The sequence below is a fragment of the Oncorhynchus tshawytscha genome, linkage group LG16 (assembly GCF_018296145.1).
Source record: "Oncorhynchus tshawytscha isolate Ot180627B linkage group LG16, Otsh_v2.0, whole genome shotgun sequence".
Classification (NCBI taxonomy): Eukaryota; Metazoa; Chordata; class Actinopteri; order Salmoniformes; family Salmonidae; genus Oncorhynchus; species Oncorhynchus tshawytscha.
Genome location: NC_056444.1, coordinates 72,941,286 through 72,957,431, shown reverse-complemented (window position 1 = coordinate 72,957,431; position 16,146 = coordinate 72,941,286).

Below are 16,146 nucleotides of genomic sequence, written 5' to 3'. Positions count from 1 at the left end.
ATATTGTGGATAATTCAAATATACTAATTGATTAAAAAAACTATTTTTCAATTAAATGTTTAAAAAAGGTCTAATTTTTGTGAATGATATCATAAATAGGACTGGTGGAGTTATGTCACACATGCAGCTAACACAGACATATGGAAATGTCTGCTCTACCCAAAATTACAACCAATTAATTGCAGCATTACCACAAAGATGGAAGAGGCAAGTAGAAGGGGAAAAAAGTAAGGAACTTAAATGGTTAAAGAAAAGTGTGATAAATAAAAACATATACCAATTTAATTTAAGGACCAAAAAACTGACAGCTGTGCCATATAAATTGCAAAATAGTTGGGAAGTGATTTTCGATGTACCAAGAAACTGACAGCTGTGCCATATAAATTGCAAAATAGTTGGGAAGAGATTTTCGATGTACCCATTCCATGGCACATGGTTTATGCAAAACAACGCCGGATGCAAAACTTCAAATTTTTCAATTTAAATTACTATACAAAATTCTTGCAACTAATAGAATGTTATACAGTATATATGGGGGATACAATGTTCCCAGCGCTGCAGATTCTGCTGTGAGGAGGCAGAGTCATTAGATCATTTATTTTGGTATTGTCCATATGTAGCTCATTTTTGGTCACAGGTCCAGGAATGGCTGAAGAACTGCAACATTTGCCTAGAACTAACGCTGCAGATAGCAATACTGGGTGATTTGAAAAGCCAATCAATCAATCAATCAATCAATCAATAATATAATAATTAATTTAGCAAAATGTTTAATTTTTAATTTACAATCTGTAGAAGCTATGAGAATAGAAAGGTTCAATTTGTTTGTGAAGCATCACAGCACAGTTGAAAAATATATGGCAATTAGAAATCCAAAATGGATGATGTTGAGAGATGGATGGGAGAGGTTGAATGGAGCTGAAGGGTGGGACTAACAGCAAGATAAAACATGTAATACATATGGGGTCTGTAAAATGTATATAGGTTCAGAACTTTTGTGAAATAGCACAGTTACACATAGAAATCAAACTGGATGGACATCAGAAATAGAGGAAGGACTAAAAAACAAACAAAAAACAACTATCGTAAAATAGACTGTGTCTGTAAAATGTGTATAAGATGTATAAATTGAAGGTAAAAGCCGAAGTGTTTATTAGTTTACTCCAATTGGGGGAACTGTGGTAGGGTTTGCGGGGAACAATAATAAAGGTATATTCTTAAAAAAGTATGTATGTCTATATAGGTGTGTGTATGTATATACTGTATGTGTATATGTATGCATCCGTGTATGGATATGCCAAATGGCTACACTAGTTCATTTAGCAAACAAGATTTGGTTAGAATTCCGTAGCTTCATTTTATAGTATGAAGATTACAATTGAACAAAGCTGGATAAAATAGAAAGGATATTTTCTCCAAACGATTTGAGGGAGTGCGCACATGCGGCTATTCTGTGTTGAGCGGTTAACAAAGAAACAGGTACCCCTATATGCTTAATTTGGAGTTATAATGTAACTTTAGTTCTACAAACATTGGGCTATATATGTTTTGATCTTTAATACATTGTAAGGCTGCATGATGCGACTCTAAAGATGATTTGAAAAAAGGCGCTTGAAAAGCATGAGCTCTGCTTTGCTGTTTTGCGCAGGCTGTTCTCACTTTATCAGTCTCTTATTCACAATTTGACAAGCACTTTATAATGTCTCGAATTTCACAGCGGCATACCCTTTGTGTGGCCATAATGCACCCTAAAAAGATCCGTGCCTTTTGCCGCCATCACAGGCTACAAGTGAAGACAGACACACTGGGGACGCAACTGCGCATGCCCTTATCAAATTCTGAGGTGCATATTGAAGATATTAGAAGAACTCTCCACATTTACGTTTCGTCAGCCAACAAGATGAGTAGGCCTAACGAACAGCAAAAGCACTAGCCTATGTCAATTTACTATCCCCCATAGTACAAATGTTGACCTTTCTGTGCAATAAATAAATATTTCAAGCATATTCTGGGACAGTTGTGGGATGTGCTAGATCCCAAATTAATACAACCACTAGCATCAAAAAACATTTTTACGCAATGTGGCTGACCCAACAGATCAGAACATTTAGCTTAAAATTATGATAAACTATTAGGCTATTTCTTCACATTATAAGTGCACCAAAGCGCACATTGCAGTAGGCTATAAGCACAAATGTTCCATTAGCGGGAAAACACCATTATTATGCATGTAATGCTTTTATTATAAAAGGTGCATTTTTATGGTGAAAATGATCTTCCCCAAACTTGAGACTCATGTGCTGTTTATATATACCAGTTAGGCTATACACCCCTTGTAAAGCTGATTAATGTGCTTAATTTTAAGAAGTATTTTCCCACTTTAGTTGTGATGCAAACCTTATGAAAACATATAGGCCTATGGGCTAGGCTACATGAGGTGTGCGACTATGATTCGAAAAAGTTGCACAAAAAAGGCATTGTTTCTTGCTTTATGCTAGGCAACATTCACAAGTGATAATATATAATTCACAACTGATTCACAAGCTAATATTATCACCCATCTGACTATTCTTGATTTATCCCTCCCGTCGTCCTCGTATTGTGTCTAGTCCCCGCGTCCTCCGGGTTACCCTGTCCCGTCCTGACTAAAGGCCCAATGTGCGCAAGTGTGACAGTATTCGTGTGAACAGCCTTTGCAGATGTATTTCTTACACCAGCAGCACACAGTGTGTGTCTTGGAGTGCTTCTTGGGTGGGCAGAGCTGACACCTCTTCCTCTTACAACGAGCGGGGCAGTGGCCGTGCCAGCGGCGGGCCCCTCGCGCTGTTGATCACGAGCCGCCGCCGTAGCACTCTGTAGGACTTTGACAAGTGCTGACTCCGCTTCAGTGCGGGGGAGATGCTGCCTTCTTTGGATCAACGGCTTCACAAGTGCCTTTCGCAGCTGCTCGAGGAACACCCTGCGCTTGTTCCGCTTGCGAGGCATCCAGTCAGGCAAGATCTCTCGCCATATGACAAAGGCATTGTAGGAGGACACGTCGAGGATGTTGTGGAAGACGACCAGGGGCCTGCGGGCAGTCGTCCGTCTGCAGCTGTAGATGCTGACCACCTTGTCTAGGTTGTCCACGCCGCCCTTGTTGCAGTTGTAGTCTAGGATGACGGCCGGCTTCCTGTCGCGGCGATCGCTAATGTGGCCCTCTGTGTGCAGCGTGCTCAAAAGTAGCACGTTCTTGTTTTTCTTTGCCAGGTAGGACACTAGAGTGGCGGTGGGCGTGAAGGCAAACCTGGAGGACAGGACCTGTCTGCCCCTGGACCCGAGCAGCGCGGGTGGAAGCTCGGCCTTGTTTTTTCTCACCATGCCCACCATGGTGAGGTTCCTCTCGAGGAGCCGCTGGCCCAGTTCATAGGAGGTGAAGAAGTTGTCACAGGTGACGTTGCGACCGCTCAGTCCCGTTGTCAGATCGAGGACGACGTGCATCCCCTGGTTCTTCTCGGGGCCTCCGCTGGCCACCTTGCCGGTGTACACTTGCATCTTCCAAGCGTAGCTGGACTTGGCGTCGCAGGCCACCCACAACTTGAAGCCGTATTTCTTGCTGGGGATGTACTGACGGAAAGGACAGCGGCCTTTTGAAAAGGGGACAAGAGATTAGTGTCGTTACTGTCTCATTGGGGCCAACGGCCTTTTGTGTTACACACGCTGCTAGTGCTGCCACAGCCATTGCTCCCGCTGCTACAGCTACTACCTCTCTATAGACGCACACACGCGCACACACGCGCACACACACGCACACGCACAGTACCTCTGAACGGGACCAGTTGCTCGTCCACCGTCACGTAAGGCTCCGGGTTGTAGAGGGCCGGCAGCCGCACCTCCCACAGGTCCCAGACCTCTCGTATGGCTGCGAGTTTGTCCGTGGCGAGTCTGGCGGGTCTCGACTGGCGGTCATCGAATCGCAGCAGCCTCGAGTACATGTGAAAGACCTTGAGCGGCATGGTGGCTCGGAACACGGTCCTGCCGCTCTCGGCGTCCCACAGGCTTGCCGCGGCCTCGCCTCGGGACCTGTAGACGTCCGCTAGGATCAGCAGTCCTACGTAGGCGCGCAGGTCCGAGGCATCCATGGGTCGCTAGCCGTCGCCGTATTTTCTGGCCCCGTGCAGGTTCGTCATTTCCAAAATTATTCTTTCTATCGACGGTGTGACAAACAGGTGGAAGGCGGACGCGATGGCGCAGGCCTGGGTCGCGGTATAGGCCGTGGGGCCTGGAGTCTCGTCCGGCCCGGCGTGGCAGAACGCGAGGGCCCTGCGGTGGCGGCTGCGGCCGTAGACCACGGAGGACCACTCGACTTTGCTGTTTTTCGACAGCAATGACGTCTCCCTTTGGTCCGGGGCCGAGGAGATCTCTTCCTCGCGTTGGTCCTCGTGCTCATCCTCGGGGCTTCCTCGGGCTCTTCCTCAGAAGAGGGAGAAGAAGCATCGTCGACCTCGCGGCGCTCAGGGTTGTATTCCTCCCCGTCTTCGTCTTCCGAAGCCTCTTCCTCTTCCGAAGCCTCTTCCTCTTCCTACTCCTCCTGGGAATCTGAGTAGTCTTCTTGGTCCACGCTGGACAAGATCTGTTCTAGAACCTGAGCGGCCGTAAAACGCATGGCCATGGCCGCTCGGCTCCACTGATCGGGTCCACTGAGCGGCTGGGAAGAGCGCACTTGGCACGGGTGGGGCGCCGGTCACTTTGTGTGGGTGTGTGTGTGGGTGGGTGTGTGTGTCGCTGACAATATTACTATCCCCTCTACGTACGGCCGGCCGGCTTACGCGGGAGACCAAGACCTGAAAATGCACGAGGCTCGCTTGTGCGCTTGTGTGTAGCCGTGTGCTGACCCACCCCACCCGAGCCACAATAACACTTGGCTGCTCTCTAGCACACAGCGGAGCATGCATGGACCTGTGCAGTGGCTGGTTGGGTCGCTCTGACCCACCGAGCGCAGAGCACAGAGCGGGAGCCCTGGAAACACAGGGCCTGGGTCACTCTGACCCACGAGCGCAGAGCACAGAGCACAGAGCACAGAGCACAGAGCACAGAGCACAGAGCGGGGAGCCACCCACAACCTCGCCACACTCGCCACACTCGCAGACTCTCTACTACACTCAACGGCATACGCCTCGCCAGTGGCTGGCAGGGTCGCTCTGACCCACGAGCGCAGAGCGGGAGCCCTAACCCCAGGACCACGGGAGGGTTAATCTTGTCTTTACATATACTTAATAATATGTGTGAATTATGTTTTGATTCAGAATGGACCATTATCATGCACCTGTCTCGAAACAGGGACAGCGGGAAGAAAATATTTAAAATACTTGTCATCTATGCACTTAATAAGGTATAGGGGATGCTTGCGTCCCACTTGGCCAAAAGCCAGGGAAAATGCAGCGCGGCAAATTCAAATAAAATGATATAAAATCTAACTTTCATTAAATCACACATGTAAGATACTAAATTAAAGCAACACTTGTTGTGAATCCAGCCAACATGTCCGATTTTGAAAAAGGCTTTTCGGCGAAAGCATAAGAAGCTATTATCTGATGATAGCACAACAGTAAACAAAGAGAGTAGCATATTTCAACCCTGCAGGGTTGAAAGTCTTAAAATATAAAACATGCCTTACCGAGCTTCTTTTGTTGGCACTCCAATATGTCCCATAAACATCAAAATTGGTCCTTTTATTTGATTAATTCCGTCCATATATATCCAAAATGCCAGAAAAAAACAGCTTCCAATTTGCGCAACGTCACTACAAAATATCTCAAAAGTTGCCTGTAAACTTTGCCAAAACATATCAAACTACTTTTTTAATACAACTTTAGGTATTTTTAAATGTTAATAATCGATAAAATGGAAGATGGGTCTATCTGTGTTCAATACAGGAAGACAACAAACCAAGCTACTTTTCAAGTCTTGCGCAACTCTCAACAGTGTTACCCAGTTCCTAGTTACCCAGTTCCTACTTCTTCATTGCACAAAGGAATAACCTCAACCAAATTCCAAAGACTGGTGACATCCAGTGGAAGCGGTAGGAACTGAAGACAAGTGCCTAAGAAATATCGTTTCCCAATGAGAACTCACTGAACAGACAGAGACCTAAAAAAAAAAATCTGAACGGTTAGTCCTCAGGGTTTTGCCTGCTACATAAGTTCTGTTATACTCACAGACATGTTTCAAACAGTTTTAGAAACTTCAGAGTGTTTTCTATCCACATTTACTAATAATATGCATATATGCATGAGTAGCAGGAAGTTGAAATTGGGCACGCTATTTATCCAAAAGTGAAAATGCTGCCCCCTATACCTTAAGAAGTTAAATAATGAATGGAGGACACTTTTCCCATGGTTAATTTTCATGCCAGCCAGGTAGGCTATACTCCTGTTGTAAAGACAAAAGTTGAGAAATATAGTAGGGCTAGCTTATTGAAAGCGGATGGGATTCTCCTCTTTTTAACAGAGGATATCACTCTGTTTTATCGCGCAATATCATAGCCTATAGAAATGTTGCGCAGCATGAGATCCGATTATGTGTTTGATTATGTGTTTGATGAGATTTTTGATTACATTTGCATTGATGTCAAGTGCTCAGGCAGTTAGCAAGTTTAGTAGGCTACTAATGACCATCAGCAGCATCAGTGCTTGGAGAAGCCTAATTACCATGACTAAACAGTCACATGGAATTTAACTGTCTTCATGACTCGTGAATGCTGGTGTGGCGGTAATTCTCTAATGGCAATGGTCATTAGTGGTCATCCTTCCATGCTGAAGCAGCAAATCCTTGAAAGATAGACATGCCTACTCACACACTGCACAAACGCACACACAGTGGGCTGTTCCATAGAGGGCTTGCAGTTGACATAAGACATCTCCTGGCGGCCATGTTGGAAGACCACCTCATTAATTCTTCCGGCAACAACAGCTGAGTTGCTACCCCAAACTGCATGATAACAGTACCTAAAACTAGTTGATTCATCACCACAGTCATTTTCTGTGGATTATTTGGCTGCTCTAACAAGGCAGGAAAGATAATGGGGAAAAAACATGTTTACAGATTCCCCGCAATCATGAAACACGATTGGTGACACCAATGAGATAAGACTCAAGAACTGTGAGAAAAGAAAAATGTTTTTGCCCATGAAGACCAGAACCCAGACAGCTGTCAGTATAGGGTCTGCTATGACCATTTAATTGCTGGTAAATCAAGTCTGATCAATTGCGAGTTTTGCTTAGCTGTTATGCTAACCAAGTGTTAACAACAACACTAAATTAGACAAAATTAGCTAGCTAGATAGTTATCTATCTAGTTTCAAGTTTTGGGGAAGCAATATTTTCACCATAAAAAGACACCTTTATAACAAATGATTGCGTGTGTCTGTCATCATATTTGCAGACTAATGTAAGCCTACTATTCCTAATGTGATGAGTAGATTGGATAGTGATAATTTAGGCTATTAATAAGCGTGTAGTGGCATAGGTTTAGTCTATATCAGTGACGTCTCTTTCCATTGCACAGGAAAAATGTGGCCTTTGATAAACATTTGATGCAATTCTACTACACTTTATATGACTGGAGACATTAGCAGAATATATCTAAGCCTACTGTAGACACTGACAACAAATCAATAAAACCGACCTTGTCTTGAATGCAACCATGTCATCTATAATATGATGTTAGTTTGACAAAAGCTGGATCCCTTCGAGCCATGACCATGAAAATGGGAGACACAATATAACATCCACATAGCCTGGAGGACATTATTGTCCCAAAACAATCCAGTGGTTATTATATACGGAACAAAAATATAAAAATACATGTTTGTCCCATGTTTCATGAGCTGAAATAAAAGATCCCATAAATGTCCCATACGCACAAAAAGCTTATTTCTTTCCAATTTTGTTCACAAATGTGTTAACATCCTTGTTAGTGATAATGTGTCATTTTTTTCCTGACATATGAAGAAGCTGATTAAACAGCATGGTCATTACACAGGTGCTCCTTGTGCTGGGGACAAAAAAAGGCCACTCTAAAATGTATAATTATGTCACAATGACGCAGGTGCAATTGGCATGCTGACTGCATGAAGGTCCACCAGAGGTGTTGCCAGAAAATGTAATGTTAATATCTTTACCATAAGCCGTCTCCAACGTCATTTTAGATAATTTGACAGTATCTCCAACCGGCCTCACAACTCCAGACCACATGTATGGCCTAGTGTGGGTGAGCGGATTGCTGATGTCGACGTCTCCCATGGTGGCGGTAGGGTATTGGTATGGGCAGGCATAAGCTACAGACAGCGAACACAATTGCATTTTATCAATGGCAATTTGAAAGAACAGGGATACAATGACGAGATCCTGAGGCCCATTGTAGTGCCATTCATCCGCCGCCATCACCTCATGTTTCAGCATGATAATGTTGCAAGGATCTGTATACAATTCCTGGATGTTGCCCTGACTTGCCGACTTAAATAATGGTTAAATAAAATACAAATAAAAATCCAGAGTTGCCTACTCTCCCTTCTCTGACAGATGGAACTGATAGCTAATCCTTTCACCCTCTTCAATGGCGTTAGCTAGCTACCTAGCTACAAATGCATTTAGAGTTACAACGATAAATACATCAAGATAGCTAACTAGCTAAGAGACATTAGCAAGCTGCTGATATTTAATTAACTTAGCTAGCTGTACGGTATGTAAAGTTAACTAACTAGTGAACATTACATTAGCAGCTCATTTGAGTTAGCCTGCACATTAAATGCATGTAGCAAGCTAGCTAATATTACTTTTTTTTTTTTACATATATTTACTTACTTGTATAGGTTCTCCAACTAACTCCATTTTCTAAGTCCTTAGAAAAACAAAATAATTGGCAATCTTCCTGTCACGCCCTGGTCTTAGTATTTTGTGTTTTCTATATATACTTGGTCAGGCCAGGGTGTGACATGGGTTTATTTTGTGTTGTGTTTATGTATGTTTTTTTTTCGTAGGTTTTGGGATTGTGGCTTAGTGGGGTGTTCTAGCAAAGTCTATGGTTGCCTGAGGCGGTTCTCAATCAGAGGCAGGTGATTCTTGTTGTCTCTGATTGGGAACCATATTTAGGCAGCCATATTCTTTGAGTGTTTTGTGGGTGATTGTTCCTGTCTTTGTGTTAGTTGTCACCAAATAGGCTGTATAGGTTTTCACGTTCCGTTTGTTGTTTTTGTATTGTCGTGTTTATTCGTCATTAAACATGTATCGTATTAACCACGCTGCATTTTGGTCCGACTCTCTTTCGACGGAAGAAAACCGTAACAGAATCACTCACCACACCAGGACCAAGCAGCGTGGTGACAGGCAGCGGCAGCAGGAGCAACCAAGGTTGGAATATACGACTTGGGAGGAAATAGACAGGTGGGCGGTCGACCCAGAGAGAGTGACGGAGCCCGCCTGGGATTCGCTGGAGCAGTGCGAAGAGGGCTATAGGAGAATGGAATCGTAGAGACAAGCACGGCGGCGCAGAAGGAAGCCCGAGAGTCAGCCCCAAAAATGTCTTGGGGGGGGCTCAGGGAGAGTGCGGCAGAGTTAGGGTTCAAACCTGAGCCAACTCCCCCTGTTTATCGTGAGGAGCCAAGGAGGAGACCAGAACCAGAGCCGGTGTTGGAGGTGAGTGAAGCAGAGACTGTGAAGGAGTTAATGGGGAAAGTGGAGGAGGGAGTTGCTAGGTTGGTGCTTTAGATACGATATTCGCCCGACGGAGCGTGTCGGGGATTTGATGGCACCTGGGTCAGCGCTCCATACTCGTCCTGAGGTGCGTGTTAGTCGGCTGGTGAAGAGTGTGCCAGCCTCACGCACTAGGCCTCCTGTGTACCTACCTAGCCTTGCACGTCCTGTGCCAGTCCTGCTCTCAGGCTCTCCAGTACACCTTCACGGTCCGGTCCATCCTGTGCCACCTTCACACACCAGTCCTCCTGTGGCAGCTCCTCGCACCAGGCTTCCTGTGCGTGTCCTCGACCCAGTACCACCAGTGCCAGCACCACGCACCAGGCCTTCAGTGCGCCTCGCCTGTTCAGCGCTGCCAGAGCCTTTCTCCTCTCCAGCGCTGTCGGAGTCTCCCGCCTGTTTAGCGCTACCAGAGCCTTCCTCCTCTCCAGCGCTGCCGGAGTCTCCCGCCTGTTTAGCGCTGCCAGAGCCTTCCTCCTCTCCAGCGCTGCCGGAGTCTCCCGCCTGTCTAGCGCTATCAGAGCCTTCCTCCTCTCCAGCGCTGCCGGAGTCTCCCGCCTGTTTAGCGCTGCCAGAGCCTTCCTTCTCTCCTGCGCTGCCGGAGTCTCCTGCCTGTTCAACGCAGCCAGAGCTGCTAATCTGCATGGAGAAGCCAGAGCTGCCAGTCTGCATGGAGCAGCCAGAGCTGCCAGTCTGCATGGAGCAGCCAGAGCTTCCAGTCTGCATGGAGCAGCCAGAGTTGCCAGTCTGCATGGAGCAGCCAGAGCTTCCAGTCTGCATGGAGCAGCCAGAGCTGCCAGTCTGCATGGAGCAGCCAGAGCTGCCAGTCTGCATGGAGCAGCCAGAGCTGCCAGTCTGCATGGAGCAGCCAGAGCTGACAGTCTGCATGGAGCAGCCAGAGCTGACAGTCTGCATGGAGCAGCCAGAGCTGCCAGTCTGCATGGAGCAGCCAGAGCTGCCTGTCTGCATGGAGCAGCCAGAGCAGCTAGCGCCGCCAGTCAGCCAGGATCTTCCAGATCCGCCAGTCAGCCAGGATCCGCCAGTCAGCCAAGATCTTCCAGATCCGCCATTCAGCCAGGATCCACCATTCAGCCAGGATCCGCCAGTCAGCCATGATCTTCCAGATCCGCCAGTCAGCCAGGATCCGCCAGTCAGCCAGGATCTGCCAGAACCACCAGCTAGCCAGGATCCGCCAGTCAGCCAGGATCTGCCAGAACCACCAGCTAGCCAGGATCTGCCAGAGCCTACTACCTGCCTGAGTTTCCTCTCAGTACTGGGCTTCCTCTCGATACTAGGCATCCTCTCGGTGCTGAGCTTCCCCTCAGTGCTGAGCTTCCCCTCAGTGCTGAGCTTGCCCTCAGTGCTGAGCTATCCCTCAGTCCCGAGCTACCCCTCAGTCCCAAGCTACCCCTCAGTCCCGAGCTTCCCCTCAGTCCCGAGCTTCCCCTCAGTCCTGAGCTTCCCCTCAGTCCCGAGCTTCTACCTCAGTCCCGAGCTGCCTCTCAGTCCAGTGGGGTCCTTGGTGAGGGTTATTAGGCCAAAGTCGGCGGCGAGGGTCGCCAATCAAAGGACGCGTTACAGGGGGACTAAGACTTGGTTGGAGTGGGGTCCACGTCCCGAGCCGGAGCCGCCACCGTGGACAGACGCCCACCCGGACTCTCCCCTATGGGTTTAAGTGTGCACCTTGGGGGGGGGGAGGGGTTCTGTCACGCCCTGGTCTTAGTATTTTGTGTTTTCTATATTTATTTGGTCAGGCCAGGGTGTGACATGGGTTTATTTTGTGTTGTGTTTATGTATGGGGGTTTTTCGTAGGTTTTGGGATTGTAGCTTAGTGGGGTGTTCTAGCAAAGTCTATGGTTGCCTGAGGCGGTTCTCAATCAGAGGCAGGTGATTCTCGTTGTCTCTGATTGGGAACCATATTTAGGCAGCCATATTCTTTGAGTGTTTCGTGGGTGATTGTTCCTGTCTCTGTGTTAGTTGTCACCAGATAGGCTCAGTCACTTTGGTTTTTCTTTTTTCATTGTTTTGGAAGAGAAAAGAACGAGCGCCATTCTCCTTGCGGAGATGGTGCTAAATCCATCAACACGGTCGGTCCCTGGGATTGGGCTGGCCAACACGATTCAGTTTGCTTGGAAGGAAAAGGAGTTGGAGCCTTTAGGACGGGAAACTTTTGGAAGGATAAAATTGATGGGGATTCTAAAGCTGACGGTGAAGGATGTGTTTTGTTTCCAAGGCAACTCGTTGGAGGGAGCATACGACATGGCACTATATACAGAGGAGAAACACGATGATATCCTGAGAAGGGCAAGAGCAGTGGGAGGTGAGAGGCCGATGAGCCACTATGAAATAACAAGCCTGGCGAAGAACAACTTTAGGGTTGTAACTGTCAACATTTACAACCCTTACGTTAAGGACGAAGAGGTGAGGGCATTTCTGGGGAGATACATGGATAACGTCTCCTCAGCAAGGCACCTCAAAGACTTCCTTGGGTTTTGGAATGGGAGGAGAGGCTTCCAGGCCCTCCTCAGGGAGGACCCAAAGGGACATGGTGGCTACCTCCATCCTCCTGCTATGTTCTCCCTAGGGGCTGACAGGGGGACGTTGTTTTATGCACGTCAGCCCCATTTTGCAGGCGCTGTATGGCCTACGGCCACATATTCGCCTCGTGCAGCACAAGAAAATGCAGATTTTGTGGATCTGAGGAACACGAGGCGAGGGATTGTGACAAGCCTAAGCACACCTGCACACCTGTGGCGGGGGTGCCCGGCTCGTCAGAGGTCATATGCGTCTGCGGCTGGGGGGGAGTAGGAGCGGGGGATGGGGGAAGAAGAGGAGGGGAAGGAAGCACGCCTCATGACCAGAGTACAGGTCCAGAGGGGAAGGCCGCTAGGAAGGAGGAGGAGCAAGAAGCGGCGGATGGAAGAGAGAAGGAAACGGAAGGCATGGGAGTAGGAGAACCAGGAAAAGCAGCGGAAGAAGGCAACCGAGTGGAGGAGCATGAGAGAGAAGAAAGCGAGGGAGGAGTGTTGGAGAAGGAGACGGTGGAAGAGCAAGTGGACTGGGGGGAAAGTGCCCTGGTGGAAGAGATGAGGGGTATGGTGGAGGAGCTGGCGGGGGGGAGGGTGGTATCTCTCCACTGCCGCCATCACCAAAGAAGAGAATGAAGAGGAGGGTGCGATTGGCCGACAGTGAGAGGGAGGGGATGGCCAAGAGAGTGATGGGGGTGGGAGAAACCTCTGGGTTGCTGCTGGTTTCCCCAGGCCCTCAACTTCTGTTGGGTGGGGACACACCTAACAAGACTCAGGACTGGGTACAGGAGGAGGTGGGGAGTTTTTTGTTTGGGGACTCAGCCTCCCCGATTTTTTTCCAAACCAGCTGCAGCACTGGGGAGGGGGAGGAGTGTGGGGGTAGACCCAGGGTGCAGGGCACCCCGGAGCCAAACACTATTCCTGCATCCAGGGTTGGTGAGATGGAAGAAGAGGGGGGGATGTCAGGAGTACAGATGGTGTTCTCACCGGTAGATATGGAGCAGGGGAGCATCGGGTGAGTCTCCTGTTTTTGTTTTTTTTCTGTCTGGGTTTAGAATTTGAGTGTATTACATGTTTTTATTTTATTATTTCATGGGGTCTAATTTTACTTTTGTTAGTTTAAATGTAAGGGGTTTAAGGGATTTTGTTAAGAGAAGGGCAGTTTTTAGTTATTTGGAGGGTGTGGGGTTTGATTTTTGTTTTTTACAGGAGGTTCACCTGAGGGATGGAGGGGATGTTAGTAGGTTTAAGAGGGAGTGGGACAAGGGGGAGTCGGTTTGGAGTATTGGGGGGGTGCACTCATTGGGGGGTAGGGATTTTGTGTGGGCACAGGGAGGTAAAAGTGGAGGATTCTTTTGTGGTAATGCAGGGGAGGGTTATAGGGGTGGATGTCACGATAAGGTATTGTAAATTTAGATTAGTGGTGGTGTATGGGCCACAGGTGGTGGCAGACAGGAGGGAGATGGTGGACTGTCTGACGCCCCTGTGTGTCACAAATAGGAAATTAGTGATAGGGGGATTTTAATACAGATTTAGGAATAGGGGGATAGCAGTGCAGGCGCCATCACCAGGCTAATGGCTTGCCATGGTCTGGTTGATGGTGGTCTGCACACTACTCCGAAAATGGCCGGTCCTACATGGCGCAACTCCAGGGGGGTTGAGCGGAGGCTTGACTATATTTTTGTACCCAGGTCTTTGGGTAAGTTGTCTGGGCGGCTGTTGCCTGCTTTCTTTTCGGATCACGACGGGGTGCTCCTGCAGGTGGGGTCGCCAGTCTGCCTCTTTGGTAGGGGGTACTGGAAGTTAGATCGGGATGTGCTGGAGGAGCAGGCTTTTGTTGACGGGTTTTATGGTTTCTTTTGGAGGCTTGAAGGCCTCCGGTCCATGTGCGAGGGGGTGTTAGAGTGGTGGGAATTAGTTAAGGTGAGGATTAGGGCTTTTATAATAGGGTATTGCAAGAGGAAAAAAAAGGGAGGAGAGGAGGGAGGTGGATCGTATCCAAAGGTTAATTGAACTCGAGTACGAGGCAGGCAACCTCGGCGGGTCGTTTGACTGGGAGAGATCCGCAACCCTAAAGGCGCAGCTCAGGGAGTTGCAGGAGCGGAAGGCTCAAGCTTTCCTGGAGCGTGCGCATAGTGGCTTTCTAGAACACAATGAGACTTGTTCTGCTATGTTCTTTAAGTCGGTTAGGGCCAGACAGAGTAGGAAGGTAATGCATGGCGTTAGGGAAGAAAATGGTAGTATAGTTAGAAAACCAGAGGAAATGGTCAGGGTGACAACTGATCATTTCCAAGGTTTATTTAAGGAAAGGGAAATAGATGTAGAGCAGGGAAATGTGTTTTTAGAACACTTGTCCAGGCGGTTGCCGGAGGACATTAGAGAAGTGATGGAGGCCCAGACCTCACTAGAAGAGGTTGAGAGCGCTCTTAGGAGGATGGGAAAAGGGAAGGTGCCTAGGATGGATGGGCTGCCGGCTGAGTTTTATCTCAAGTTTTGGGGTATACTTGGACCAGTGGTCCTCGAAGTCTTGAAGGCCATCCTTGAGACGGGGGTCCCGGGGGGATCAATGGCTGTTGGTGTGCTGTCACTTTTATATAACAAGGGGGAAGTAACAGACCTTGGCAACTGGAGGCCGTTGACCATGCTGTGTGTAGATTACAAGCTACTTGCAAAGGTTTTAGCAGACCGGTTGCGCACAGCCCTTCCCTACGTCGTCCATGAGGATCAGACGTGCGGGGTAGAGGGCTGCTCTATTAGATGGAACCTACAGTTAATCAGGGACTCCATCGCTTGGGTTGAAGATAGAGGACTGCCTTTAATGGTAGCAGCGCTAGATCAGGCAAAAGCCTTTGATCGCATGAATAGATCCTTTTTATTCAGAGTGTTAGGTCGATTAGGATTTGGGGAGAAGTTCATAGGATGGATTCGTACATCATATGTCGGAGCGGGGTGCCGAGTTAGTGTAAATAGTCACTTGGGTGACGTTTTTGACCTCTCGTCTGGGGTCAGGCAGGGGTGCCCACTCTCGGCTCTCCTCTTCGTTCTGTACATGGAGCCTCTGGGGGCTGCCATTAGGGCAGACACAGGGGTGGAAGGCTTGTTGATCCCTGGAAGTGGTGGGCTGCGTGTTAAGATGACGCAGTACGCCGACGACACTTCCTTGCTGCTGTGCAAGGACTCGTGCCTGACAAGGTCCCTTGCCATCTTTGGGGATTTCAACCGAGCGTCGGGAGCGGTTCTGAACCATGCAAAGTCTTCCGTCAAGTTTTTCGGAAGATGGCGCGGTAGAACGGATGTGCCCGGGGGGTTATCTCTCTGTGAGGGGGCCCTGAGGATTCTCAGGGTCCATTTTGAGACCTCCGGCTCAGCGACGCTAAACTGGAACATGCGTATCGCAGTGGTACAGAGGAAGCTAGCAATGTGGAAGGCTAGGTATTTGTCTTTTATGGGCAAAGTCCTGGTCCTAAAGGTGGATGTGTTGCCGTCTCTTTTGTATTTGGCGTACATCTACCCATTGCCGGCTTGTCTGAGGAGGCCTCTAGTGAGGCTTGTGTTTCAGTTCATGTGGAGTGGCAGGTGCGAGTGGGTCGCCAGGGCACGCATGCTCTGTCCCATCGGGGAGGGAGGTAGGGGGGTACCACATTTCCCCCTCAAGCTGGATGCAATTTTTGTTTCTTTCTTGTTAACGGAGCTTGCTCATCCAGTGATACACCCGTCCGGTTACCTCCTGTGGGTGTTCTTCTCGTATCAGGCGAGCTGTGTGTACACCCTGAGGTTGAAGTTGCCCGAGTAGGTTTAGATCACAGGCACCTGTACGAGGAGGTCAGAAAGGCAGGGAGTCCGGCGCCTGTAGTGGGCATCTCGGAAGTGGTCTGGGAGGGAGTGCAGGC